Here is a 25,526-nt window from a genome sequence, read left to right as displayed (position 1 = left end):
TCTCTTCCTTTGTCACGTGATCACAGGATACTCTGCATGAAGCCATAGGTTCAGGCTGGGAGAGAAATGGCAGTGTAGCAGGAGTGGGGATCATGGGCATTTGGGCCACATCTTCACATAACTTACTGTGCCTTCAGGGCCTGCTCAAGCCCGATCTCATATATACTATTTCTGTTTGACGATAGACTACTGCTGTGCACAAACAACTTTATGACTTAGTGGGCCAGATAACACCCAGTTCCTGATGATGGGCAGCTGAGGTTGCATGGTAACTTCGTTGCTCACTGTTAAGGATTCAGTCTCTAGTAAGGCCCAGTTGCAGACCAAGAGCTGTTTCTCAAAAGGAGAGTAGTAATCTGCAGGACTTTCCTCCAAAATTCTAAGGTCCTATGCCACAATTTACCAACAGAAGCCTGCCAAAATCTCCAAAGAGCATATCTGCTACTGACACTTTCAAGCACCATTGGATCTGCTGGATCATGTGGCCAACCAAGTAGGAGAGCAGCTTGCACAAGACCTGTTGCAGAGCCTTCTCTTGCCCCCGCTCCAAACTAGCAGCTTTCTGAGTCATTTAGTAAATGGGCCAATGGAACACACCCAAAGGAGGAATATGTTGCCTCCAAAATTCAAAGAGGCCCACTAGGCACTGTGCCTATTTGTTTGTTGTAGGAGGGGCCAGATGCAACAATTTATCCTTCACCTTGGCTATCTCTAGAGCCCGTGAGCCACAACTACTGAAGCCCGCATGCCTAGAGCCCGTGCTCCGCAACAAGACAAGCCACTGCAATGAAAAGCCTGCGCACTGCAACAAAGAGTAGCCCCTGCTCCCGCAACTAGAGAACGCCTGCGCGCAAAAACGAAGACCCAACGCAGCCTAAAATAATTTTTTTTAAAAAAAGATCCCTGCAAACTAAATTATTACATAGGGCTGGAGAGTTGATATACCCCTGAGGTAGCATAGTGAAGGTGTATCGCTGGCCTTGCCAGCTTAAAGCAAAGAGCTTCTGGCAGGCCCTGTTGACAGAGATAGAGAAAAAGGTATTTGCCAGATCTGTAGCTGCATAGTAGGTACCAGGGCATATATTAATTTGCTCAGGCAATGAAACTACATCTCCTACTGCAGCTACAATTGGAGTGACCACCTTCTTATCCTTTGCCCAGCCTATTTTTCTACTGTGTTGTTTATGCTTTTTTTTAATAAATTTATTTATTTATTCATTTATTGGGTCTTCGCTGCTGCACACGGGTTTTCTCTAGTTGCTGAGAGCGGGGGCTACTCTTTGTCGTGGTGCGCGGGCTTCTCATTGCAGTGGCTTCTCTTGTTGTGGAGCACGGGCTCTGGGCGGGTGGGCTTCAGTAGTTGTGACTCGGGGGCTGTAGAGCGCAGGCTTAGTAGTTGTGGCGCACGGGCTTAGTTGCTCCCTGGCATTTGGGATCTTCACGGACCAGGGCTTGAACCCGTGTCCCCTGTGTTGGCAGGTGGATTCTTAACCACTGCGCCACCAGGGAAGCCCCTGTTTATGGTTTTTAAAAAATTAATTTCTAGGAGTCCTTTATATGTTCTATATGCTAATCCTTTGTGTGGAGTGCAAATATCTTCTAGTCCGTGATTTATCTCTTCACTTTGTTTATGGTATCTTTTGATATAGAGAATTTAAGTTTTTTAGTCTTCTCTTTTATGGGTATGCTTTTTTAGTTTTGTGTAGGATTCCTTCCCTATCATGTTGTCATAAAAATATTCTTCCACATATTTTTCTAAAGTAAATTCTGGCTCTGTTACCTACTAGCTATGTAATCTTGGGCAAGTTTCTTAATCTTTCTGGGCCTCAGAGTTCTCATCCGTAAAATGGGGATGGTAATAATATCTACTTCATAGAGTTGTTCTTAGGATTATTCATCTGTATGAGGCAGGGACCCAAAGAAACATCTTAAATTAGGATGATATGAGATGGGTTTATTTACAGAGATATGGATAGGTAAAGGGGAACCTTAAGGGGTATTACAATATCCTGAGGGTAGTAACAGCAAAGAAGCTGTTATAACACTGAGGCCAAAAGGGAGGAATACGGTAGGTAGTGGTTATTGGAAACATAGTGATCTTAGATCTAGGGATAGGGTAAATCTGAGGCAATCTTGCAGGGAAGAGCCTGTGGAATAAATACTCTGACTTCGCTGGCCTTCCTTCTCCAAACTCATACTGGGGTTCTGCATGGGCTGAAGCCAGAGGGCACAGGAGTCCACTGATGTCCATACTAGATACTGGGAAGAAGGGGGAGAGTGGATCTGGAGGAGCAAATGAAAGATAATGACATACTTTCAACCAGAATTTATTGATTGCCAACGTGAGCCAGGTACTGTTCTAGGCACTAAAGATACAACAATAAACTCAGTAATGAAGCCTCTAACTTTATGAGCTTACTTCCTAATGGGAGCAAACAATAAATATTATTAAACATAATATAATATGTCAGGTAAATGCTAAGAAAAAATGAAGCAAGATGAGGAGGATAGAGTGATGGGGTATGAGGTGTAGAGTGGTCAGGGAGCATTTCTGAGGAGATGTCATTTGAGCAGTGATTTGAAGGAAGTAAGGGAATGTGCATACCTGGTAGAAAAATGCAGGCTCATGCTTGGCAGTCTAAGGAAAAGTGAGGAGGTGGTGTTGTTGGAAAACAATGAGTGAGAAGACAGAAGAAGGTGGTGATGAGTGGTGGGATCCTGGATATATTTTGAAAGTAGAGGATTTTCTGCTTCTACAGGATTTGCTGATATAGGATGTTTAAGAAAGTCATCAAGGATGACTCTAAAGGATTTGGCTGAAAAACAACTGGAAGAAATGACATCAGCAAAAATGATGGATTAAGAACCTCCAAAAATCTACTCTTCCATAAAAGCAATGGGAACACTGGCACGATTGGCAGGATCAGCTTTTGTAAAACTTTGGAAATTAACCAAAGGTTTGCAACAACAAAGGGAGTGTTTATGCAAGAAAAATGGCTGCATCTCAGTAAGAACAGTGAATTATGTGGCATTTTAATTTGTCCTATTCCCATCTTCCCCTCTCTCCAGCTCCATGGTAACCTTGAAAACCAAAATCCTGCAATCACGGTGAAAACCAGCAGCCCTTTAGGCCCACGGAGGGGGCAGAATGCAGTTGGAGCTCCTTTAAAGCCTCATCTTCAGAGAATTGTCATTATTTGACTTATCTGGTGGTTCCCTAGAAGATTCACTCCAGGCTATCTTTATTTGATCTGACTCAGAGCTTGCCTCAAGCAAACAGCCTTTTCCCTGGAGGCATTTGTTTAAAATAATGAGAGGCAATTTTTCAACATTGCAGCTGCTGTGGTTGTAGATAGCAGTTGGGGTAAAAAATAAAAAAAAAAATTGGCTGACCAAAAAATATAAAAGGAAAATCTGGGGACTACAATGTCCACTGGGGCTTTGGAATGTTCTGACATGTTCCTGGGAGTCTAGAAGGCCATGCACATTCATAAGGCTGGGTGCATGGTCAGGGAAGAACTTAGAAGCACTTAAACTCTCACCATTGACTAAACTTGAGGCTCTGTGTAAGCAGGAAGTGAAGCCTAAGGCAGAGTTGCGAACTGCCTGGCTGAGTGTTGAAGACATACCCCAATATGAATTCGGAGTCCCTTGGCAAAGACAGGTTGGTTCCAGGCATTTAAGAAAATCTCTGTCAACTAATTACCTGACTGCTAGGCTAACTCTGCAGAGATCTCAGAGGATACATGACAAAGAATACAGAATGTGTAGAATTATTTCAGAAAATCCACCAAATAAACACCAACAACAACATGAAACAGCATCAAAAGAGACCTCGGGTGAGGGGAAGAATCTGATTTTTATTGTTGCCACATTATACTATTATAAATGTCCAGTTTTCAACATAAAATTATGAGATATTCAAAGAAACAAGAAAATACAGGGCTTCCCTGGTGGTGCAGTGCTTGAGAGTCCGCCTGCCGATGCAGGGGACACGGGTTCGTGCCCCAGTCTGGGAAGATCCCACATGCTGCGGAGCGGCTGGGCCCGTGAGCCATGGCTGCTGAGCCTGCGCGTCCGGAGCCTGTGCTCCGTCCGCAATGGGAGAGGCCACATCAGTGAGAGGCCTGCGTACCGCAAAAAGAAAATACAGATCATACAAATAAAAAAAGTAGTCAATAGAAACTGTCTTTGAAAAAGATCAGATAATGGACTTGTTAGACAAAGGCTTTCAATCAGCCGTTTTAAATATATTCAAAAAACAACTAAAGAACATGTGATACACACACACAGCAGAACACTACTCAGCCTTAAAAAAGATGAAATCTGACAAATGCAACAACATGAATGAAACTTGAGGGTATTATGCTAAGTAAAATAAGACAGATGGTGAAAGACAAATACCATATGATTTCACTCATATGTGGAATATAAAAAACAAAACAAAAATAAATGAACAAAACAAACATAGATACAGAGAACAGAGTAGTGGTTAATAGAGGTGGGGGTGGGGGGAGGGAGGGCAAAATGGGTAAAGGGGGTCAACTCTATGGTGACAGTTGGAAACTAAACTTTTGGTGGTGAGCACGCTGTAGTGTATAAAGAAGTCAAAATATAATGTTGTACACATGAAACTTATATAATGTTATAAACCAATGTTACCTCAATTAAAAATAGATAAATAAAATATATTCAAAAAACTAAAAGAAACCATGTGTATAGAACTAAATGAAAGAGAATGTCTGACCAAATAGAGAATATCAATGAAAACATAGAAATTATTTTTTAAAGAGCCAAATAGAAATTCTGGTATTTAAAAATGCAACAACGAAAATGAAAAATTCACTGGAAGGGCTCAACAGCAGATTTGAGCAAACAGAAGAGAGAAACAGTGAATTTGAAGGCAGGTCAATTGAAATGATTCAGTCTGAGGAATAAGAAAAGAGAATGAAGAAAAATGACCCGTGATATGCTAACAAGTGTACCACAGGAGGAGAGAGGAGGAAAGTTACAGAAAAAATATTTGAAGAAATGATGACCAAAAACTTCCCAAATTTGATGAAAAATCTTAATCTACAAATCCAAGAATTCAACAGACTCCAAGAAGGAGAAGTTCAAAGAGATCCATACTTACACACATCATAACCACATTGTCAAAAGACAAAAATTAAGAGTGAATCTTTTAAAAATATATTTATTTATTTGGCTGCATCAGGTCTTAGTTGCGGCATGTGGGATCTTTTCATTGCGGTGTGTGGGCTCAGTAGTTGTGGCATGAGGGCTCTCTAGTTGTGGTGCTCAGGCTCTAGAACACGTGGGCTTAGTTGCCCCATAGCATGTGGGGTCTTAGTTCCCTAACCAGGGGTTGAACACACATCCCCTGTATTGGAAGGCCGATTCTTAACCACTGGACCACCAGAGAAGTCCCTGAGAGTGAATCTTAAGGGACTTCCCTGGTGGTCCAGTGGGTAAGACTCCACGCTCCCAATGCAGGCAGCCCAGGTTCAATCCCTGGTCAGGGAACTAGATCCCGCATGCATACCACAACTAAGAGTTCGCATGCTGAAACTAAGAAGTCCGCATGCCACAACTAAGAAGTCTGAATGCCTCAACGAAAAAGCTTGCATGCCACAACTATGAGCCTGCATGCCACAAGTAAAAGATGCTGCATGCCACCACTAAAGATCCCGTGTGCCTCAACTAAGACCTGTTGTGGCCAAAGTAAGTAAGTAAATAAATAAATATTAAAAAATAAAAAGGAGTGAATCTTGAAAGCAGCAAGAGAGGAGTGACTTACCACACACAAGGGATCCTCAATACAATTTCTCATCAGAAACCATGGAAGCCAGAGGTAGTAGTGGGACATGTTCAAAATACTAGAAGAAAGAGACTGTCAAACAAAAATTTTATAGCCAGCAAAGCTATCCTTCAAAAAAATTGAATGAGAAATTGACATACCGAAATAAGCAAAAATGAGAATTCATCACTAGCATGCCTGTCCTACAAGAAATACTAAAGGAAGTCCTTTAGACTGAAGTGAAAGGTCACTAGACAGTAACTCTAATCCACATGAAGAAATAAAGCGTACCAATAAAGGTAACTACATAGGTAACTATAATGTAAAAGATGGTATAAATGTGATTTTTGTTTGTAACTCTTTCTCTCCTATAGTATTTGAAAGATAATTGTGTAAAACTATCATCATAAATCTATTCTGATGGTCATACTGACTCCAGCGGTGAAAAGCTGGAAGAAGGACCTCAGTTCTTGCCTTCTTTTAAGAAAGAATTCAGCAAAGAGATCAAGATTGTGAAAAAGATAAAAGTGTTTATTAGAAGCATAGTACATGTGGAAAAACACAGGGGTGGACTTGGAGTGAATTATGCACCATAGGGGCAGCTTAGATTGCTTATATGGGGGCAGTTTTCTGGGTTTTCTCTGGCCAATCATCTCCATATTTTGTCCTGGTGTGTGTGCCCATCTCTCAGCCAAGATGGATTCCATCTGGTATCTTCCCCCTCCTTTTGTCCTTCCCCTAGGCTGAGGGCCTTCTCTGAGCATGTGTTGGGCCAGGAAGTCTACAAGAATGCACCCAATCAGGGCCCAATGCTCCCACTGGTATCCCATCTTGAAGCATCAGCAGGAGACCAGCTACAGCTGCTCAGCCTAGGGAAACCAGTTGCAGCTGTTCAACCTGGGCCCTATCTATCTCCTACCTCCACACAATGTGGATAGATGTAATTTGTATGACAATAACAGCACAAATAAAGAATATCAATGAAAATATAGAAATTATTACAACAGCGCAAAGGAGAAAGGAAATAAAGCTATGTAAGAGCAAAGCTTTTGTATGCTATTGAAATTAAGTTGGTATTCATGCAAACTAGATAGTTATAAACAAATAACCCAATTACAAAATATGTAAAGGATTTGAATAAACATTTCTCCAAAGAAGACATATAAATGGCCACTGAAGCGATGTTCAGCATTACTAGGCATCAGGGAAATGTAAATCAAAACTACAATGAGGGGCTTCCCTGGTGGCGCAGTGGTTGAGAATATGCCTGCTAATGCAGGGGACACGGGTTCGAGCCCTGGTCCAGGAAGGTCCCACATGCCGTGGAGCAACTAGTCCCGTGAGCCACAACTACTGAGCCTGCGCATCTGGAGCCTGTGCTCCACAACAAGAGGGGCCGCGATAGTGAGAGGCCCACACAGCGCGATGAAGAGTGGCCCCTGCTTGCCACAACTAGAGAAAGCCCTCGCACAGAAATGAAGACCCAACACAGCAAAAAAAATAAATTAATTAATTTTAAAAAAAACTACAATGAGATACCATTTCACATCCACTAGGATGGCTAGAATCAGAAGGATGGGTGATAAAAGTGTTGGTGTGAGAATGTGGAGAAATTGGGACCTTCATATATTGCTGGTAAGAGTAAAATAATGCAACTGCTTCAGAAAACAGTTTGGCAGTTTCTCAAAGAGTTAAACGTAGATCTACCATATGACTCAGCAAGTCCATTCCTCAGTATATATCATGAGAATTGAAAACAATGTCTATGTAAAAACTTGTAGGTGAGAATATAAATTGATTCAGCCACTATGGAAAACAGTATGGAGGTTCCTTAAAAAACTAAAAATGGAACTACCATATGACCCAGAAATCCCACTGCTGGGCATATACCCAGAGAAAACCATAATTGAAAAAAACACATGCACCCCAATGTTCATAGCAGCACTATTTACATTAGCCAGGACATGGAAGCAACCTAAATGTCCACCAACAGAGGAATGGATAAAGATGTGGTACATATATACAATGGAATATTACTCAGCCATAAAAAGGAATGAAATTGGGTCATTTGTAGAGACGTGGATGGACCTAGAGAGTGTCATACAGAGTGAAGTAAGTCAGAAAGCGAAAAGCAAATATCGTATAATAATGCATATATGTGGAATCTAGAAAAATGGTATAGATATATAGCAAAGCAGAAATAGAGAGACAGGGCTTCCCTGGTGGTGCAGTGGTTAAGAATCTGCCTGCCAATGCAGGGGACACGGGTTTGATCCCTGGTCCGGGAGGATCCCACATGCCGCAGAGCAACTGAGCCTGTGCACCACAACTGCTGAGCCTGTGCTCTAGAGCCCGCGAGCCACGACTACTGAGCCTGCGTGCCACAACTACTGAAGCCCACGCACCTAGAGCCCATGCTCCTCAACAAGAGAAGCCGCCGCAATGAGAAGCCCATGCACAGCAACGAAGAGTGGCCCCCACTTGCCGCAACTGGAGAAAGCCCACACACAGCAACGAAGACCCAATGCAGCCAAAAATAAATAAAATAAATTTATATAAAAAAAAAGAAATAGAGACACAGACATAGAGAACAAATGTATGGATACCAAGAGGGAAAGGGGTGGGATGGGAGGAACTGAGAGACTGGGATTGATACATATACATTATCGATACTATGTATAAAATAGACAACCCATGGGAACATACTGTATAGCACAGGGAACTGTACCTAATGCGCTGTGGTAACCTAAATGGGAGGGGATATCTGTATGCGTATGGCTCATTTTTTTGTTATGCAGTAGAGGCTAACATAACATTGTAAAGCAACCATACTCCAATAAAAATTAATTTAAAAAATAAACAAAACGAAAAACAAACTTGTAAATGGATGTTCAGAGTCACATTATTCATAATAGCTCAAAAGTGGGAATAACCCAAATGTCCATCAACTGATGGATGGATAAACAAAAATTGGTATATTCATTCAATAGAATATTATTCAGCCATGAAAGGAATAAAGTACTGATTGACACATGTTACAACCTGAATGAACCTTGAACATTATGGTAAGTGAAAGAAGCCACAAAAGGCCACATATATTATTCCATTTATATAAAATATCTATAATAGGCAAATCCACAAAAACAGAAAGTAGACTTGTGGTTGCCAGGGTTTGGTGGGGGTAGATTGGGAGTGACTGCTAGTGAATATGGGGTTTCTTTGGGGGGTGATGAAAATGTTCTGGAATTAGATATTGGTGATAGTTGCATAACTTTGTGAATATACTAAAAATCACTGAATTGTACACTTTATTTTTATTAAAGTGTACAATTCAGTGATTTTTAGTATATTCACAAAGTTATGCAACTATCACCAATATCTAATTCTATTTATTATTGAAGTATAGTTGGTTTACACGTACACTTTAAAAAGATGAATTTGGGGAGTTCCCTAGTGGTCTAGTGGTTAGGACTCAGCGCTTTCACTGCCATGGCCCGGGTTCAATCCCTGGTCAGGGAACTGAGATCCCATAAGCCGTGTGGTGCAGCCAAAAAAAAAAAAAGATGAATTTCATGGTATGTGAATTGTATCACGATAAAAAAAATACAGCTGGAACTATGAAGGTAACTTTTACTAAGATAGGGAAGATTAGGGAAGGGGCACATGTGGGCGAGAAAGGAAGAATTTGTTTTGGACATGGTAAGTTTGAAATACCAGTCAGACATCCAGGTGGATCTGTTAAGTAGGCAGCTGGAGATATGTCTGCAGTTCAGGGGAGAGATATGGATTGGAGATATACATTCGGGGAAAAAATGAATTAATGCATGTAATACACTTAGAATGGTGCCTGGAACATAGTGACACCTATAAACATTGTCTATTATAGTAATTATTTTGCATGTATAGAGTAATAGTCAATTGGTTTAACACAATGTGTGGAATCCCTTCTTCTCTGATTTGTAATGCCACCTCTGTTATATACAAATCTCCCATATATATTGAGGTCTGTTTCTATCGTTGTATTCTTTTAAGTAGGAATTGTTTTAGGGGAGAGTAGATTGGAAGCCAAGACTCCTCTCAACTTTTCTCAGTTCACTTCACAAGAACATAAGTGATTGTATGTTTCTGTTTCACCTTTGTTACCTGGGGAGAAATCACCTGGATTCTTTCCACCTTTCAGAGGCTATGAGGATAGATGAGATCCTAGGGAGGAAGTTCAGAAAGCAGAGTAATATAAAGCTGCAAAAGGAAGTTACCTGAGAGAAAAGCGATTCCATGGGTAATATTTTGAGTCAACTGTCCTTATACTTACAGTAACATTTTAAAAGTTTTTTTTTAGTTGTGATAAAAAAACCACATAACAAGGCTTCCCTGGTGGCACAGTGGTTGAGAGTCCGCCTGCCGATGCAGGGGACATGGGTTCATGCCCCGGTCCGGGAGGATCCTGCATGCCGCAGAGCGGCTAGGCCCGTGAGCCATGGCCGCTGAGCCTGCGCGTCTGGAGCCTATGCTCGGCAACGGGAGAGGCCACAACAGTGAGAGGCCCGCGTACCGCAAGAAAAAACAAACAAACAAAGAAAACACATAACATAAAATTTACCACCTTCATAACCATATGAGAAAATTTTAAATACAGTCTTTGCATTTGATGTTTCACCGAAAATCTTCCCAAGGCTGTCTCCTTCTCACAGTTCAAATGTTATTCCTTCAAAGGGGCCTCTCAACACCAGGAGTAAAGTTGCTTTCCTACTCTTGGTCACTTTCCGTCTCATTACCCTGCAGCACTCTTCACTAACTGAAATATATAATATTTGTGTTTATTAACTGTCTCCCCCTTCCCACTAAAACATAAATTCTACCAGAGCAGGGACCTGGTCTGTCTACTCTTCTCCCCATGCCTAGAACAGTTCTTTGCATGTAGTATGTCCAAAGTATTTGTTAAAATACTTACTGAGTAATAAATATAGTGCCTTTTAATTCCAAATAAGTTTCACACATATTATTTCATTTGATCATTACAACTCTGAGTAAAATGGGATTGCTGGCCTCACTGTAAAGATACTCAAAGAAAATGATAGAGCTGGGAGCTCGCTTTTCCCAATACATGCACTTCAGTTCTAGGGCTAAGGGTATTTCAAACTACTTTGCCATTAAGGAAGTGATAACTCTGGAGGACCATAGAAACAACCTACACGTTTTTTAAAAAGTCGCCAGTTCCTGCGGTTGAACTTTTACCACACCCCATCCCCATATACAGACACACAGCAGAGATTACGGCCAGTGATGCTACTGTAAGAGCAAAGAAGAAAATGCAACTATTCGACTGTTTGGAACACTGAATCATCTTATGTAGCTGTCTCGGTTTCCCCCCCACTTTTTTAATTAAAAAAAAAGTTTTTTGGCGGAGCCGCTCGTCTTGCGGGATCTTAGTTCTGGGACCAGGGATCCAACCCGTGCCCCCTGCAGCAGAAGCGCGGAGTCCTAACCACTGGAATTCCCCCGCTCTTTTTTTTTTTTTTTTTTTTTTGCGGTACGCGGGCCTCTCACTGTTGTGGCCTCTCCCGTCACAGAGCACAGGCTCCGAACGCGCAGGCTCAGCGGCCCTGGCTCACGGGCCCAGCCGCTCCGCGGCATGTGGGATCTTCCCGGACCGGGGCATGAAGCCGTGTCCCCTGCATCGGCAGGCGGACTCTCAACCACTGCGCCACCAGGGAAGCCCCCCACCCCGCTCTTTTTAAAAAAAGTTTTACTGAGGTACAACCTTGTCTCGTTTTTAAAGTGCGCTACTTTGGGATAATCTAATTCTCTAGTATGAGAACCGTTTGGATCTCCATTACTACAGGCACCTGTAAGGAGTCCCTTTCCTCCTATTTCTTTTTTTTTTTTCCCCTTAAACTCCGCAGCCGAACACGTGCGACCAGCGATTAGGAACTCTTACAGCCTCCCTCCTTAGCCCTGCCCACCGAAAGTCCAGCCCCTTCTTTTTCCGGAGCCCCGCCCCTCGGCCCCTTTCCGACTCAGGCCCTGCGGATCTCGCCCTTCCTCCAACTCCTCTCCATATCTCGCGAGAAGTGAGCCCGCCTGGCCGGACGAGAGAAAAGTATCTGCTCCGCTTAGGGGGGAAAGAAGGAGCTGGAGACAGATTGTGGGACCGAGCGCGGGCGGGCGGGAGGCGACGGAGCTACCAGCGGGTGAGTCCAGATAATATTAACTAGTCCATGATCTGACGGGAGTCTCCCCATCAACTCTGGCCAGTCCCAGTGTCCCAGGCCGGGGTCTCCCCTCCCAGTGTGTGTTGGACGGGGGCGCTGAGGCGGTGGCTGGGCCCTGTCTGAGGAAGAGGGTGGGGCATGGACCAACGCCGACCAATAAGAGAGAAGGAAGTTACGATTGGCGGCGACGAGCACTAATGGGAGGTCACCTTTACCTTGCGGAGTGCCGCCCCTCTTCTCTCCTTCCTCCCGCCTCCTTCCTTTGGGGGGAAGGCGGGGCCAGAGGCCTGAAGTGTGGGGAGAACTTGGGGGTAAGTAGCCCCGGGGGGCACAGGGCGTGGCAAGGAGAGGGGAGTTGAATCCTGAGGGAATGGAAGTCTAGTGGATCCTGTAATGGGGTGGAATGGAGAAAGGGTAGGGGTACTAAATTGGTTGAAGACCCAGAGCTTCTTCAAAGAGTGGGGTTAGAGACTTGGCATTGGAAGAGTCAGGGGTAATAGGCAGGAGGTGGGGATGAGGAGGTGAAAACATGGTATTTGGTTTTGCTGGGAAGATAGGGAGGAGTAAGTGGAAGTGAGAGCATGGCATTTCGATTGAATTATAAAAAAGAGGACCAGGGACATGATATCAGAGAGAAAGTATGGATATGGAGAAAATTAAGTGAACGAGTTTAGGAAGACTTCATAGAGGTGGGCTAGTGGCCAAGAGGTATCACTTTGGGAAGGGTATGGGGGAATCCAGAAGGGTAAGGGGAGGTGTTTGGTTAGGAGACGGCTCATATGTACAGGTGTTTAGCCTAGGTGTCAGAAAAAGCCTGGGAAATGGATTTAGGGCTTTTGGTGGATATGGCACCCAGTCTGGTGACCAGCCTGCAAGAAAGTTGGGATAGGGGTAGAGAAGGAGAAAAATAGAACACTTTCATCACTTCTCAGATTTCCTTTCTCCCTCTCTTCCTGTTCTGCACTTCATCTCTTCCTCAACTCAGGGATGGGGGCTTGGGACTTAAGCGGCCAAGTTGGAGCTCCATCGGGAGTTATACGTTACTCTGAATTGCTTGTTATGTTCTGTGACTGGGGTGTTTACTACCCAGGGCACCTCCTCCCCATATTCCCGCGTTGCTGGTTTCCTAACTTTAAAAGTTTGTTTTCTACTTATCAGAGGGTGTTTTAGTATCTTTGAGGTTGTGTCATAGTAAGTGTAGGTTTGTAGGGGTGTGCAGAGTTTTCTCCACAAGCTCACTTGATTCCTACTTTTAAAAACTTTTCAGTAGTATAAATAATTCTTGCAGAGACACAGGTCTTTATAGGTATTATAAGCACAGAAAAATGTACTAAACTGGTTTGTTTTGTTAAATGTGTTTCTTACCCACTCGTATTCTTGAAGAGTTGCTAAATGAATGGTTGCAGTTAGTTTTAGTTAGCTTATGTTTTTTTAAATGGTGTAAATAAAATGGGCACGTATTTCAGGAAAGTGAAAAATTTTCAGTTTCTTCCTTTGTGTTCCGATTCAGAAGCTAAAGATAAGTCATAATATTGATATCTTGGGGGCAAGGGTTGGGGAAATCAAACACAATTTGTACTTAAACATGGAGAATACTTTAAGGTAAGTGGAGACTATTGCGAAATGTAACACGTCTGTGAGAAAGGAAGCTAAAGAAAAGTTTGGCAGCTATACTAAGTAGTCTTACCAGTTCTTAATTCTGTACAAAAAAGGGACAAGTCTTTGCCCTTTGTTTGATAGTTCTGTATTATTTAATAATGAGCTAATACAGCCAATTAATTAATGACTTCTTTGCTATTGCATAGATTTGTCTTTTACATTCCTTTTCTTCTCCTCTTACTTTTGGAAGCAAAATAACATCTGAAATATACCGGGAAAGGTGTTACATGAGGAGAAACCAGAGTATGTTACTTTGTATTAACCTTTGGTATTCAGCAGCCATTTGTCCTCCTAGCCAGGAGGTTACCCCTGCAGCACATTGAGACCAATTAATTACTGACCTTTTAGCATTAATTACTTAATTGGGTTCCAGTATTTCACATTGAGAGCATTGTTATTGGATATTCAGACATTTTCACAGTTTGCCTGGCAGCAGCACAAAAAAATATCCAATGAGAGAGCAAAGTTCCTTGTTTTATTCTTCCATCCTAGAATTTGTGATGGCTTTGACTTGGGCACTATCTCAGTGTTAACACCTAGCAGAAAGCTAGAGAATGATGAACACTGCTCATTTTAAACTTGTGGATCAAAGGTTACATCCTGTGATAGTTTCAGTGTTGTAACTTTTAAGCATTTTTGTTTACCATGGCTTTTAAATGTTAATAGAGACCGTTATTGTATATCTCCTTTATCTTTCCTCTCCCTGCTTCCAACCCAAAATGAAATTTGTTTTTTCATCCTACTCTCAAGCTGCTGCTTTAAGTCCCTGGCTCTGCCTGAACACAGCTGCTCTGAAGTTCTCACAAGTTATTGTTTTGTACATGTCAAGAGTGAGTTTTTCTAGGCTGCAGTAGGAAGGAGTCAGTGTTACAGCAGCCTCCTCTCCACGTCTGATGAGGAGGAGCCTTTTTGGAAGGAAGTTTTAGGTGGAGCAAATAGCATTGCCATGTAAATGTCTAATAAAAACAGTTCTCTTCTTGAAACTAGTTGGCAGGCTGGCATACAGTTGCTTCTTATCCCTTGATAAAGGTACTAAAGTTAAGGTGCATATGTTGTTTCTCTGAGAAAAACAAACGCAGCATTCAGTTAAAAAGAAAAAGCATTATTTCTCTTTTAGAGTTCATGAAAAAAGTCTTCCGTCTCTAGAAACATGTCAAATAAAACAATTTTTAAGCTTCTCATTTTGAATATTGCCTTCCCCTAATAGGCTTATTTTAGGATCAAGTATTGATATATTCATGAAGTGTGAAAATGCATCATTTTGGAATGTCTGGTGGGTGGTCTTTTAACTTCTGAATGCTGTAAGGAGGAGGTCCCTACTTCATAGATACCCTGTTCCGTTATAGGAGCTCTGCTTTTTAGAACATTCTTTACATTGTGAAACTCTTTACTCCTGCCATCTGAAGCTACAATAAATAAAGCTAATTCTTGTCAGCATGGTAACCCTTCAAATATTTGATGACAGTTATGTTCTGTTAAGGCTTCTCTTACTGGGGTAAATACCCCACGTTCTTTCAACCATTCTTTAAGTGACATTTTTAATAAAGTTCAGTCTCCTTATCAACTTAGTTGCCTGAGTTTTTAGGGTTTCTTATCTAGATCTGAATATAACATTTCAGATATAATCTGATCAATACAAAGTACAGGGGAGAGTAGGGCCTCTTTTATCACTGCACTCAATACCTCTGTTCTTAAAGCCTAAGATCACATTAATTTATATAATTAATTTTAAAATTTTAATTGAGGAATTTGTGTTTATCCCTGTAATTGTCATCTTGTTAGTTTTGGTTTATTGTTTTAGCTTGATAATGTTATTTAGCCTTTTATTTTAAATTTATTTTTTATTGAAGTATAGTTGAATTACAATGTGTTAATTACTGCTGTACAGCAAAGTAACTCAGTTATACATATATGTACATTCTTTTTCATATCCTTTTCCATTATGGTTTATCACAGGATTTTTAAAAATATATTTATTTACTTGGCTGCACTGGGTCTTAGTTGTGGCATGCGGGATCTTCATTGCGGCATGCAGGATCTTTAGTTGCGGCATGTAGGATCTAGTTCCCTGACCAGGGATCGAACCCAGTTCCCTGCTTTGGGAGCATGGAGTCTTAACCACTGGACCACCAGGGAAGTCCCTTATCACAGGATATTGAATATATTTCCCTGTGCTATACAGTAGGACCTTGTTGTTTATCCGTTCTCTATATACCAGTTTACATCTGCTTGTTATTTTTAGCCTCTTAACCATTCCTCATATCTTTCTGTTGTTGATAGTTAAATTTGATAAACGTGACACCTGTGTTTTTGTTTTAGGTCACTGGTAAAAATATATAAGGGTGGAACAATGCTATGTAATATCAGAACACTATCACTAAGTTGATATTAATCCATTAATGAACCTTTTGGGTAAAATTCAGTTATGAATCCACCTACTGTTTTATTACCTAACCTATATTTCATATGAAGAAAGTGAAGTTAGACATGAGTTACTATTTAGCTTTCTTATGCTAGTGTTTATAGATCACTGCATTACTTGCCAGTGGTTCATAAGCCATTTATTTAATAATTCATTTTATAATCTTCCTGGGAAACAATATTTCATCAAAATATAGTGTCTGGACTCTACCTTCCCTGGCCCCTGTTTTTTCTAAGTATTATTTTTTCCGCACTTCCAAGACCTCTGGTCCTGCTTTCTTTCTTTTTGTTTTTTGCGGTACGCAGGCCTCTCACTGCTGTGGCCTCTCCCGTTGCGGAGCACAGGCTCCGGACGCGCAGGCTCAGCGGCCATGGCTCACGGGCCTAGCCGCTCCGCGGCATGTGGGATCTTCCCGGACTGGGGCACGAACCCGTGTCCCCTGCATCGGCGGACTCTCAACCACTGCACCACCAGGGAAGCCCTGGTCCTGTTTTCTTTAAAAAAAAAAAATTCTAGAATGATTTAACAGTGTTTCCTCATAGTTGTATGTTTTTTGTCATCAGATGAAATTCTGTTTTGGAAACTCCTTTAGGAAGAAACATCATTCCCTGAACATTTTAAGTTACATATCAAAGAATTAAACTATTGCCCAGGGCTTTCCTGGTGATATATATATGTATCATTGCTATTTATAATTTATTGGTGTGGTCATCTAAGTTTGTCATGCTATGTGCTTAAGGTAAAATGGTGCTTACAAATAAAATAAAACATCAGAAGACATCTCTAGGGACTAAATAAAGATTTTATGTTGGCAGCCAACAACCTTCCTGTGTGTTAATTTTAGCCTGATAGTTGAATTATGTTTGAGCAATTTTAGCTGATAAATGCAGTTTTAAAGCACCTTCCTCTTTTGAGGTTTTAATTTTTACTTTCATTTTTAGAAAATTGCAAATTGTGAATGGAAATGTTTGTACATTTTCTTTTGACACATTCTCATCCATCTGAGATTGTAGTTATGAATTCTCCTGGAAAGCAGAAGGATGGACTTGATGACCCCTCAAGGTCCTTTCCAATCTAAACATTCGTAAGTAGAGGCTCAGATCAAGGAACTTACTATTGAAAAATCAGGAAGAAAAATAGAATGTAAAGAAATTGAAATGGTTCTACTGACCCAGTGGGGATGGACAAACAAAAAGTAAGGAACATAAATGACAAGAAATAATAATTCCTTTGAGCTAAACACAAAACAAATGAACAACAACAAACATTTTGCATTGGGGTCATTTTATGTCTTAAAATATTTTATCATGACATTTTCTCTTCAGAATTTCCCTGGTGGACACTGTGTTGAAAGAATGTGGTTGGTTTTTTTCTTTCTGTTAAGTCATAGTATTTTGTTTCCTTTCCTTCTCTTGTTTGTCCTTTTGTTGAGAAATGTTAAAAAAAAAAAAGAAATCTGAATAATTTTCTCACTGCCTGTATACAGTGAAGCAAAATTCAGTTCAGTTTTGAAAGTAAACATATACTGCATGGCTTCCTTGGAGAGGAAGGATGAATGGTAAAATTCAGGAAAGGTTTTTTTTAATATATAAATTTATTTATTTTTGGCTGTGTTGGGTCTTCGTTGCTGCGTGCAGGCTTTCCCTAGTTGTGGCGAGTGGGGGCTACTCTTTATTGCGGTGCGCAGGCTTCTCATTGCGGTGGCTTCTCTTGTTGCAGAGCCCGGGCTCTAGGCATGTGAGCTTCAGTAGTTGTGGCGCACAGGCTCAGTAGTCGTGGCTCGCGGGCTCTAGAGTGCAGGCTCGGTAGTTGTGGCGCATGGGCTTAGTCGCTCTGCGGCATGTGGGATCTTCCCGGACCAGGGCTCAAACCCATGTCCCCTGCATTGGCAGGCGGATTCTTAACCACTGTGCCACCAGGGAAGCCCAGGAAAGGTTTTATGAAAAGACAAATTTACTACCTAGTTTTTAAAACTTTGTAAGCAGACATCTAGGAAAGATTCCCAACTAAACCAAAGGTGAGCTACAACAGTAGTGTCATGAAGGAGAACAGAACTCATTACAAACTCATGACTTTGTTAGCTTCTTTTCATCTTTTGGTGAGTTTAATCCTGAATGTTCTCATATATTTGAAACCTGACTGTGAAAAAAGTTTCTCTAATTCAATACTGCATTTATCTTTAATAAATATCAATTTGTGAAAAGTCTAACAAGTGCCAAGATTTAGCTTGAAAAGTTATTGTGAGCTTGTGGCTGGGGCCTTCATGGGAATAGTTTTGTTCTGCCATCTCCTCACCTTCTCACAAAACCCAACTTGTTTTCTTTGTGTAGAATTACTTACTAATATCTTCTTATCTGATATAGTGCTTCTTTCTGACATAGCGGACAGAGGAGATTTATGTTCTAAATTGGCCACATTTTATTTGGGGCTTAAAATTTACCATGTAGTAGAAAAGTAAAAAATAGAGCATAACCATTCTTTTTGAAATAGGAATATGCCTGACTTTATTATAAAAACAGGATGACTAATTGAATATAACATACGATTGCTGTAAATGATTTGTGTTGGCACCAAGTTTCTGGCCAGTAATGTTTAAGCTATCAAACTTGAGTAACACCATCCTATTTTTATTTAACATGGTTTTTCTGATATTTCTGGTACTAACATGTCTTTTGTAGCACCATTTAAATTTTTTTTTTTTTTAAGTTTTGGTCAAGCATTAGTTTGCTAATATTTTACATATCTATGCTAGGGACTTTTGAAAGTCAGTGAACATTGGAATACCCCAGATAGGTCGCTGTGTTGCCAGTATGTGGACAGTCTTAGAAAATAGATTTTTTTCTTGAGAATTTCTAAGCGTCTCCATGATTATCATTGTGGGATATTGTAGCTATTTCCTATCTGGGACCAAACTCATACTGGGGTTTAATGTTAGAGTCTATCAGGTTTGTTGTTGTTTGCAGCCTATTTAAATTAAGTCCATGAAGGTTTAAAATTTATCCTTAAAGATCAGTGTTTTGGGGTTGATTGCTATTGCTTTGCTGTTTCACTTCATCTGAAAATGAGTACACAAAAAAACAAAACACAACACTAGATTTTTCACAGCCTACCAGTTTCCAGGAATTTTTTTACTTCTAAAATCATATTGAGGCCAAACACAGATAGGTATAATGTTCTCTAGTTATTTCTAACTCAGCTTCCTGATATCACTTTAGCAAGTTGTTGCTTCTTTGTTTTTGCTTTATTAGCCTTTCTGAGAATAGCTCAGAATCGTTCCTTGAATCCTCCAAAAGCCTGGAGAGAAAGTTCTAGTCTAGTAGTTGCCTGTATGAAGCTGTTTCCACATAGGTTCTAAGCTTTGGCCATGTGTTGCCTAACTTATGATTCAGCCTAATTCTCACTCCCATCTGTTTTCAGTCATTTGCTGCAAAACTATTTGGTCTATTTAAGCCGGTTCCGTTCTTTGAAACCTGTCCCTGCATGCCTGAGCCTGAAATCCAGAAATTAATTTTAACTTTCCCTTTGATCAATTCAGGGCACTCTACTGTTTATTTCTCAAACTGTGGGTCTCAAACTGCTTTTAGTCTCAGTACCCACCCCTCTATACTCTTAAAAATTATTGAGAACTCCAAAGAGCTTTTGCTTATCATGGTTATATCTATTAATATTTAGTATATTAGAAATTAAAATGGAGAAAATTTTAAAATATTTATTTGCTTATTTTAAAATAACATACACACAAAAAAATAACAACATAAATAACTATCTATAGTTTTAAAAAAAATTGGGGGAAGAACATCAAATGTCTGGCTAATAAAAAACAGCTGTATTCTCATATCTGCTTCTGCATTCAGTCTGTTACAATATGTTGTTTTGGTTGAAGTATACGAAGAAAACCTGTGCTTACACAGATATGTAATAGGAAAAGGAAAGATTCTTTTCAGATAATTGTAGATAATCTTTCTTCTTTGATACTACATCAAAATCTGAAAAGTGATAGTTTCTTAAAGGTTAGCTATTGTGTAGAATCTGCTACCACATCTGTGAACTTTTAATACTCTGTTACATAAAAATGAATTGGCCTATGTTGCCCCTTAAATAGATCTTTTACCCTTGTATGATTTGAACACCCATGAACCCTCTGAAAGGGTCTCAAGGATCTGTAGGGATCCCTGGAGCCCACTTTGAGAACTGATGTCTTATGGTACCAAACTTGAAAAATACAGTTGTTTACCATACGGGAGGAATATCCAACCATTTAGTGCATCTCAAAGGGTAGGTTACTGACCATTTGCATCAGAATTACCAAGGATGTTTTTTAAAGTGTAGATTCTTGGGCCCCAAAGCCAAGAGAATCCAGGAGGCCTGTGAATCTGTATTTTTACATGGAGCCTAGATGAATATGCTAAAGATTGAGAACTATAGAGGTAGATTAATCAATCATGTTTTAAGAAAACCTAATTTCTAAAAAAAAAAGAAAACCTAATTTCTAAATTTCGAGAAGTCAGATGAAAAATTAGTACTTGAATAGTCACATAATAAAAGTCCTTAATTAACAATCACTCTGACATTTGTCATAATTGGGATATCTTAACCTTGTATTTTAATTAATAATAGTTATAAATACCAGGAGTTGGCAAACTAAGGCTAGATGGTAAATATGTGCTTTGCAGGCATGAGGTCTCTTGTTGAAACTACAGCTCCAGCATTGTAGCACAGAAGTAGCTAGCCAGAGACAACATGCAAAGAATAAGCATGGCTGTGTTCCCATAAAACTTTATTTATGAACACTAAAATTTGAATTTCATATAGTTTTCACATGTCACAAAATTTTCTTCCTTTGATTTTTTTCAACCATTTAAAAATGTAAAAAACATCTTAGCTTGTGGGCCATATAAAAACAAGTGGCAGGCTAGATTTGGCCCATGGGCTGCAGTTTACCAATCCTTGATGTATACTATAACTGGATTATGAGTTTAAAAATTATTATAATAAAATATACTTTAAAAAAATTTACTTATTTTTATTTTTTGGCTGTGTTGGGTCTTCGTTGCTGTGAGCGGGCTTTCTCTAGTTGCGGTGAGCAGGCTTCTCATTGTGGTGGCTTCTCTTGTTGCGCAGCACGGGCTCCAGGCGCGCGGGCTTCAGTAGTTGTGGCTCACAGGCTCTAGAGTGGAGGCTCAGTAGTTGTAGCGCATGGGCTTAGTTGCTCCGTGGCATGTGGGATCTTCCCGGACCAGGGCTCAAACCCACGTCCCCTGCAGGCAGGTGGATTCTTAACCACTGCACCACCAGGGAAGCCCAATTATAATAAAATATACTTAATGTTCAAACTATCAACATTATTTAATTTTCCTAGACAAAAATAATGCTCCAAGAAATTATAGTCCCTCAAGTTCATATTTCTGGACATTCGTTTATATAATAAACATATAAGAAACACCTATTGTGTGTAAACTTGGAAATACATGATTCACTTAGGAGTAGTCATACAATATGCAAGTTGTCATACAACTTTCAGGTGTTATAAAAAGATACAGTGTCCATTTTTATATCTTCTTTGGGGTGTGTGAGAACAGGTAACCAGGGTTCAGTCCAACCTCAACCTCTTGACTCATCTTTTGCATTTTTTTTCTACACTCTCTACCTCAGTTTTCCAATCTGTTAGCAAAGTGCTTTACAAAAGGCTAATTAGTTAAAGGTTATAAACTTATATATGCTTTTTTGTTTGTTTGTTTTTGTTTTGTTTTTTACCGGTACACGGACCTCTCACTGTTGTGGCCTCTCCCATTGCGGAGCACAGGCTCCGGATGCGCAGGCTCAGCAGCCATGGCTCACGGGCCCAGCCGCTCCGCGGCATGTGGGATCTTCCCGGACCGGGGCACGAACCCATGTCCCCTGCATCGGCAGGCGGACTCTCAACCACTGCGCCACCAGGGAAGCCCTATGCTTTTTATGTAATCCTTTTGGGGCATTTGGTTTACCTACTAATGAAATAGTGTGTTAAACTATTGTTATGCTAAATACTACAGTGGAAAATGAACCCAGAATTTATGAACAGAAATTTCAATTCCTAAATAATCTACTGCCTAGTAAAACATGAGTCTTCTTTGTTTTCTGCGGTTAACATACCTTCATTATCGTGTCACTGTTCATAGGTTTATTGGAATCTTTTCCTAAAGTCAGTGTTCTAGATGTAATGCAAGTCACAGGAGCACAGAGTATCTTATGGAGAATAAAATGTTGAGGCTGCTATGGTGAAGAGCTTCAGTGTTTGTACTCTTTGCTTAGCAGCAGCTAAATTATCTAAGAGTCTGAAAGTTGGTATCCAAAGTTATGGTTTTGGAAGAGAACTGTTTGTATATAATTTTTTTCTTTTTAATATCATAGGGGAATGGGGCCTGTAGAGCTCTGGGTGCCGGTCTAAATTTTTTAGCGTATTTGTAGCTCACTGAAAGGCATTCAGTACCTGCTAAGCTTGGTTTCAACTCTCTTTATTCCCTTTGTGTTGGACAGTTGGGGCAATTTCTAAGTGTTTAATATAAGTACTACTTGTTGTTAGGCAGCATTTGTGGATTCTGAAAACGGGTCCTTGAGGGTAACTAATAAGGAATTATCTTGAAATGCTTGATTTACCCTGTGTATCGATCTAAGTTTCCACCATGTCTATTTCTATTTGATGCTGTTAGTTTACATTTTTAGAAAGATGTTTTTGGTAGTTCATTTTGAACTTTGTCAGTTGGTTCTGTGGTTCTGTTGCTTTGTAGTAGAGAGTGAACAACTTTGTATAATTTTTAAATACTATACTGTTTAGTGCTTTAGAGTAGTCTAGCAGAGGGACTTCCCTGGTGGTCCAGTGGTTAAGACTTCACCTTCCAATGCAGGGGGTACAGGTTCAATCCCTGCTTGGGGAGCTAAGATCCCACATGCCTTGCAGCCAAAAGACCAAAACATAAAACAAAAGCAATATTGTAACAAATTCAATGAAGACTTTAAGAATGGTCCACATTAAAAAAAAAAAAAAAAAATCTTAAAAAAAAAACGGAATAGTCTAGCAGATACGGGCCTTTTTTTTTTTTTTAAACTCAGACATGTTTTTTTTTTAAGTCATGCAGATCAGTATTCTTTTTATTATTTATATTATAAAGTTTTTGATTTATTAAAAGCAATCTGTGGGCTTCCCTGGTGGCGCAGTGGTTGAGAGTTCGCCTGCTGATGCAGGGGACACAGGTTCGTGCCCTGATCCGGGAAGATCCCACATGCCACGGAGCGGCTGGGCCCATGAGCCATGGCCACTGAGCCTGCGCGTCCAGAGCCTGTGCTCTGCAACGGGAGAGGCCACAACAGTGAGAGTACCGCGTACTGCAAAAAAAAAAAAAAAAAAAGCAATCTGTGATCATTGTAGAGACTTTGGAAAATACTGAAGGTAGAAAGAGGGAAATAAAATCATCTGGAATACCATTATCCAGAGATAACCATTATTAACATTTGACGTTAATTCGCTCATCTTGTTCTATGCTTATTATTTTGTTTGCTTTTTTATAGATTTGGAATTATGGTGCATATGCAATTTTGTATCCTGCTTTTTTTTTGTGGTACGCGGGCCTCTCACTGTTGTGGTCTCTCCCATTGCGGAGCACAGGCTCCGGACGCGCAGGCTCAGCAGCCATGGCTCACGGGCCCAGCCGCTCCACCGCATGCGGGATCTTCCTGGACCGGGGCATGAACCTGTGTCCCCTGCATCGGCAGGTGGACTCTCAACCACTGCGCCACCAGGGAAGCCCCTTGTATCCTCCTTTTTTTCCCCACTTAATGTATAACATTTTCTCATGTTGTTAAATAGCTTTCAGAAAGGTTATTATTAACAACTTAAATATATCTATTGTAAGACAATATCTTAATTTATATTTATCCATTCTTTTTAAACATTTAATTCCTTTTTCTTTTTTGTTATAAATATGACTGATGAACATTTTCATATATAAATGGTCCATGTTTCTGGTTTTAGCCTCAGAATAAAGTCCTGAAAGAAGAATGATTTGTTCAAAGGGTGTAAAACTTTTTAAGACACTTAATATAAACATTGCCAGATTGCTTTCCAAAAAGATTGTCCATATATGTACTCCCACAAGTCCCATATTAAGGTGCCCTCTCTGCTGCATCCTTGATTAGCAAGCATTCTTTTATACTTGAAAATATACCGTAAAAGCTCTGGTCTAGGTTTTGTTTTCAAGGGTCAGTTAAGTGTCAATTAACTTGACAAATACCTCCCCTCTCCCCATTTTTAACAGTCTAACCAAAAACTGTAGAGCTTCTTTTGTGTTATTTGTATGATAGGAAAAGCATAGAATTGGTTGGATGCAGTCACATAAAGTACCTTAGGCACAAAGTAGTTATAAATATGTATTTAAATATGTCTTAAATACATATAGCTTTAAATGCGTAAATACCTGCATAGTGGTTGTCTTGTGGACCCAGCAGCTTTCTGCAAAACTTGGAAAGATAAGTGTAAAATTTCAGCAAAGTAGACTTGAATATCTACTTCAGATTAAATCAGTAAATATTTATTGAACATCAACCGTGTTATGAAAGGAAAGGCTTCCAGAAGTTTTTAACTGGATCTCTATATTCTTCCCCATTCCCCTTTTGGTCACAGATAATACAGCCATTTCCTTTTTATTCATGAAGCTAAAGTAGTCCACTTCTAGTTACTAACACATCACGATTTCATTTCTTAGCAATTATCTGCTGTTAATCTAAAATGATTTTGTTTATTACTTTCTTTGTGTTTGCCTCTTCTTTGTAGACTGTAAGTAAGCACTATGAGGGCAGATATCTTGTGTGTCTCATTCATTGTTGAATTTTGGGGCCTAGATACGGTAGGCGCTGAATAAAGTGTTCAGTGAATTAATGAATTTTAAAAAATATATTTATTTTTGGCTGCGTCAGGTCTTAGTTGCGGCTTGCGGGCTCTTCATTGCGGTGTGCAGGCTCTCTGGTTGTGGCACGTGGGCTCAGTAGTTGTTGCGTATGGGCTCCAGAGTGCATGGGCTCTGTAGTTTGTGGCACATGGGCTCTCTAGTTGAGGCGTGTGGGCACAGTAGTTGCGGTACGCAGGCTTAGTTGCCCCGCGGCATGTGGGATCTTCTTTCCCTGACCAGGGATCAAACCCACTTCCCCTGCATTGGAAGGCAGATTCTTAACCACTGTACCAACAGGGAAGTCCCTGAATTAATGAATTTTTTTAATGATTAAATTTACTTTTTGATCCCAAAGGTAAATTGTAGTTACTAGTTTCGTACGTCTTCCTTGTCAGATCTTTTACCAAGACTTAGCCATCTTTTTTGTGCTCGTATATACTCTGGAGTTGCTAGTAAAATAATTTGATAAATGACCATAAAGAATAGGAGAAGGGCTTCCCTGGTGGCGCAGTGGT

The 25,526-nt window shown here is 40.3% G+C and overlaps 1 protein-coding gene across 3 annotated transcripts in view; it reads left to right on the top strand.

The window, feature by feature from the left end:
* Positions 1 to 11,868: 11,868 nt before the first annotated feature.
* The window catches only part of ATF7 (activating transcription factor 7), a 91,362-nt gene continuing 77,704 nt past the window's right edge, over positions 11,869 to 25,526 (top strand). For 2 of the 3 annotated variants that reach the window (XM_082666017.1, XM_082666015.1), the window contains exon 1: positions 12,266 to 12,320. The gene's annotated coding sequence lies outside the window, so the exon portion shown is untranslated. Of the gene's footprint in view, positions 11,989 to 12,265; positions 12,321 to 25,526 lie in introns of those variants that run through there. The other variant, XM_082666016.1, reaches the window with a different exon arrangement.

This window comes from Grampus griseus (genome assembly GCF_964374135.1).
Source record: "Grampus griseus genome assembly, chromosome: 11".
NCBI lineage: Eukaryota > Metazoa > Chordata > Mammalia > Artiodactyla > Delphinidae > Grampus > Grampus griseus.
Note: the sequence above shows the minus strand (reverse complement) of the source record. Positions and strands in the feature narration are given on the sequence as shown.